This window comes from Gavialis gangeticus, unplaced genomic scaffold (assembly GCF_001723915.1).
Source record: "Gavialis gangeticus isolate Ggan-Ray unplaced genomic scaffold, GavGan_comp1, whole genome shotgun sequence".
Taxonomy (NCBI): Eukaryota; Metazoa; Chordata; order Crocodylia; family Gavialidae; genus Gavialis; species Gavialis gangeticus.
The window spans coordinates 20,407,985-20,413,065 of NW_017729004.1; the positions used below are offsets into that span (position 1 = coordinate 20,407,985).

At 44.6% G+C, this 5,081-nt stretch overlaps 1 protein-coding gene across 1 annotated transcript in view; it reads left to right on the top strand.

Annotated features, from left to right (window-relative positions):
- Positions 1-555: 555 nt before the first annotated feature.
- DNAJB6 (DnaJ heat shock protein family (Hsp40) member B6) overlaps positions 556-5,081 on the top strand; it is a 101,754-nt gene continuing 97,228 nt past the window's right edge. The window contains exon 1 of the mRNA XM_019508158.1: positions 556-665. The gene's annotated coding sequence lies outside the window, so the exon portion shown is untranslated. The remainder of the gene's footprint in view (positions 666-5,081) is intronic.

Below are 5,081 nucleotides of genomic sequence, written 5' to 3' on the forward strand. Positions count from 1 at the left end.
TTGCAAAGAGGTTCAATCCACTCATTAACGCCTCTGTGTGTATGTGTGTGTGTGCGCGTGTGCGCGCGCATGTGCATGTGAATCTGATATCTTTTATTAGACCAACTAAAATTTAAATTGGTCTAATAAAATATATCAGATTCATTCTGAATGACATTATTTAGGTAGAACAAAAGCTAAGCGCTGGGGGAAGGGGGCGGAGAGTGGAAATCAACAGGGCTATAAACGATGAGATTTTAAATAAAGGGGATTGTGGTCCTAGTCTTCTGGCTTTGGAAAGTCCAGGTTTTGTGGCTCCAAGGTAGACAATTAGGCGGAGCTGTTTTAGTTCACATTGCGTTTTTCACATAATCCCGTGACTCCAGGACCTGGGACTTTTAGGAACCCCTACCACCGGCGTCCAGCAGGTGAGGGGGCTGACCTCCCGCCGCAGCCCTAGGGTCCCGCCCGACCCCGCTTCCGCCGCCCGCCACCAGGGGGCACCGCCGCCCGCCGCCTGGGGGCCGAGGGAGGGGCTCGCGGAGGAAATTCGAGAAGCTTCCGGAAACAGCTGACTCCAGCGGAAGTGAGGTCGCGGTGACGTGTTTCCTGTTTGTTTGGGGCGATAGAACTGCCCCGACGTCGCTGCTGCTGCTTTCGCGTCGCGGAGCGGAGCTGCCGCTGAGGTGGGTTCGCGCGGGGCGGCCCGATGCCGCCTGTGGGCGGCGGCGGCGGCGGCAGGGTCGGGCCGGGCAGGTCGGGCCGGGCCCTTAGCAACAGTGTTGGTGGCAACGGGCGGCCGCGGCCTGGCGGGGCGCGGGGACCGAGGCCTCCGCGAGGCCCAGTTCCGCTCGCGTATCGTAGTGGCGGGAGCGGCGCCCGGAGGCTGAGGGAAACGGCCGGGCTCCCGCGGGGCCGGAGGAGCAGCGCAGCCCGCGACCGCAGCCGAAACCCGCGACTCAGGCAGGCTGCGGTGTCGGGGCCCACGGAGCCCGGGCGAGTTTCCTTGCCGGGAGCCAGCTGCGGTGACTCCAGCCCCTCGGGAAGGGACCGTGGCGCCCCACGCGCTGGGGTTTCCGGGGGGGCTGCGAGCGAGGGCGCTTCCCGGGCGAGAGCCGCCTTTGTCTGCAGCGCTCCTGGCTCGTAGCTGAACAGCTGTGCAAGCTGCCGCTTCCGGCGTTAGCCTGGTATCTTGGTGCACAAAAATAAGCCCCCAAAGTAAAGTGTAGTGTTCCCTAAAAATACCTGAAAGGGGGGGCGTTACTTTAAAAAAAAAAAAAAAAAAAAAAAAAAAAAAAAATTGACCGAATATTTTTTCATGGTTTGGTGCAATATGGGAGAGGCAAGGATTTCTTAGGGTGATATTTTTTCAGAGATCTGAAAAAGACGAAGTATATTTGGAGGCCTGAGGACGAATTCCTTGGAAGTCTTGTCTGACTTGAACCTAGGGACGTAGGAGGTTCCATAAAAGATACTACCTGAAGAAGTGCTTGCCTCTGGCTTCACTTCTGGACCATCAGGGCTACTGTGTTGCTTTGACACTAACGGAATATGTGAACATGAAAAGTTTTATTTTGTATTAAGGCAAAAGTTCCCACTCCCTGTTTCACGTTTTCTATTTTGTTTTCTGTTTCATTTTTCTGCTATAAGTAAGGGGAGGAAGCAACATTAAAGCTTTTTTTCCCCCAACAAACTTAATTTTTTTAATTTTTGAGTGGGGAAAGGAATTTTTTAACCAAACTGTTTCCCTTCTTTTGGAGTCTTAACTGGAGGAATCCCCCTACATTTTCAGCCATCTCTACGCTAAAATATTTCTCTGTAGTTGCCACAGCTCCGCTGCCTAATAAATGCCACTTTTATTTGTTGTGTGTTCCAGTGCTGATTTTCTAGTCCTTTAATCTGTTGCCTCCCTAATTCCCAGTTCATCCTTAAAGACTGCAAGGGGAGCAGCCACTGTGTCCTCCCTGTCCTCTGCAGCAGCCTCCCCCCCAGTACTCTAAGAAGATTTGTCTCTGAGACTGATACAGATTGTCAGACTCTGGACTTCAGTTTTGCAAAATGCCAGTGGCTCAACATGGTTTAAGTGATATGTTATGCTTTTCATTTAACCATCTTCTGTCTGAGGGTCCCCACTAGGAACCATAAAGTATGGCAAACTAGTAACTCTGCTCTGTCACTGTCTACTATTTCCTAGCTCCCATACATGTGCTTAAAATGTTTGTGAGAAGAAGAGGCAAGTGTTTGTCTTCAAGCTTTCCATTTCAGTCAGCAGATTAACCAGTAGTTAGTGGCTTGTACAGGGAGGAGGAGGAGGGACTTTTATTTTTTTACTGTAGGGCCTGTGAGCTCTTTTCATGAACCAAGATGTAATTGAATTTGGTGTTGTACCAGTAAAACAGAAAGCTGACCTTGCCTCAAAGACCTTCCACACTAAAGATGCCTGACAAGAGGGAGCAGTAGTATGTCCAACAATGGAAATACCTTCTCTCTACTGGCCCGATATAAATTGGTAGAGAAACTGCACTGTAGTGAACTTTACTCTGATTTAAAATAGTTGCTAGTGGACCATCAGGCAGAAGATGGTTATGTGCAGAAAGTGTGGTTGTACAACCTTAACTGTAGGCCAGTGGTTTTGTGGTTTCTCATTTTCGGCTGGGACAAGAGATTTTCAGTTAAATCGTGTCAGTATAAAGATGTTTTTATCCTCTTCCTGAATTTCTTTATGCTAATGATCTTTATATCATTTCCCCCAGAACATCTGTAAAACTGTTTATACAGGTTGTATGGCCAAAATGTATACACCTTTAAAGTTCATATGCTTAATAAAACTACTAGAGAGAGATAATTGCAGAAATGTGGTAAGCTGAAGAGCTTGTACTACCAGCCTACAAAAATGTTTTCTTATGATTAGTTGAAATTATGAAGCTCCCCGATCATTAATTCTTCTGTAACTAGTAACCCTTTTTTACTTAAAGCAGAATTCATGCGTATCTTTATTTTACTGAAAGTGAAACAAACTATAGCAGTTTGTTTGAACTGTTTGTTTGTTGAAACAAATTCCTTTTGCCCGTGGATACCTTTCCCCTCCCTCCCAGCTGCCAGATCAGGTATGCTGGGGGAGGAGAAAGATGATGGGTCCTTGGGCTGGATCTGGCCTGCAGATGGCTCTCAATATGGGCATGTGCTGTGTGCCTTGTAGGTCGGATCAGACCGAGGGGCAGCACCAGGGCTGGATCTGTTACACCCCTGAACTATAGGCTTGTAGGTTTGATTCAACTCTTGCCAACAGTAACTTTCTAAGTTATAACTTAATAAGTTCAGTAAGATAACTGTGGTTTCATCTAATTTTTAACCTTTTCTATTTGATAGGGTGCAGCTACATGTGATATCTTGCAGTATGGTAGGGTGCATGCTTGTTGCATTATCCACTCCATGATAACTGTCCATGTGCCCACTCTCGTTTTATGGTAAGTGTCCTACTGTCACTGAGGGGCAAGCAACCTCATGGTTCTGTATGATGAGCGTGCATATGGACGGTTGCCATGAAGTAGGTACGAACATGCAGGGAATCTTGTAACTTGTTTGTGTAGCCGTAAACTTGGTTTCACTATGCAATTCTTTTGCAGATAATTTTTTTTTTAGTAACTTTCTGTACTAACTGATAGTCCCTATAAGCAACTTTTAAAATAATAGTAGTAAGGAAGTAGATTGTGGTACAGTGACTCATTTGGGCTGTTTTGGTTTCCTATTTAGTTTTCTGGGTTCGCTATGACTCCTGTACACTGAACCTGTATCTGATATGTATTGTCTACCTTTTAATTACCACAAAAAAACTTGTTCCTTCTTGAAACTTTACGTGTTTAGACTTGGGTGAGGGGATTTTTTACAAAAACATTTAAGGTTGGTATACTACAGTTGAGCTGTGGGGTTTGGAACAGCTTTCAAAACTGAGGACTTAAATCTTTGCAGTCTGAGGCCAGGTTGCTTGTTGAAATGCTTAAGATTTGTGTTGAAATGCTTAAGATTTGTGTTAGTATCTTTTAAAAAAATGTGTATCTGTTTGCATTTTTTTTATATATCTAGCTTGGCTGTTTTTATTAATAGGAGAGCATAGGACATATCTGTAAAAACTGTATAGTAATCCATGTAGTCCATATTTTGGACCACGGGACTCTAAATTTTGGGTTAGACCAGAGGTTTGTTAAGCGCATACTACCAACTGTTCAGAGGAAAGTCTAAGAATGACGTGGTTAGCTATCATTTTTATCTCTAATTGTCTTGAACCTTAAAGTTTAATGCTTTGTGTATCCTTTATAGACTTTTTTTTTAGTGCTGGTTATAGTAAATATGAGTGTTTTTAATACCTTTAAACATGTTTTCCTTTTCAAAACTTCTTTTTTTACGTTCTTAGCCTTGATAACTTTCTATGACAGGTCCATAATCTAAACATACTCGGGAAAAGTATTTATTTCCATTAGTTCTGAATTTCCAACCTCATTAATTTAATTGAATGTCACGTTCTCATGTTAAGATGGGGGACTACTGAAGCTCTCAAGCTGCAGTTTACTCTGTCTTCCTATTTGCTTATTTTAAGGCAAACAAGCCATTTAGTCTGGAGAAGACTGAAGGGAGATTTGATTAAATCTTCAAATAACTGAAGGGTTATTTATGAAGAGGATGGAGATTGGCCTTTTCTCTGTGGCCATAGGGGACAGGACTAAGAACAATGACCTCAGGCTGCAGCAGAGGAAATTGAGGTTGCGGATTAGGAAGAACTTGATGAGTATGAGAGTGGTCAGGCATTGGAACAGGCTACCTAGATTTCAGAATCTTCATCCCTGGACACTTTGCAAGAGCAGGTTAAACAAACATTTGACTGGGATCGTTTAGTCTAAGGTGGATCTGCCTCAAGCAGGGGGCTGGACAAGACGACTTCATGAGCCTTTTCAGACCTACTTCCCTATGATCCTAATTTTTTCCTCTCTCCTTCCACTCCCCCCCACCTTTTTAAATGACTTTTTTTTTTTGTAGCCCTCCTGTGAACCTCCTATAATCCTACATTTTCCTTTTTTTTTTTTTTAAGATGCCATTCAGCCAGCAGT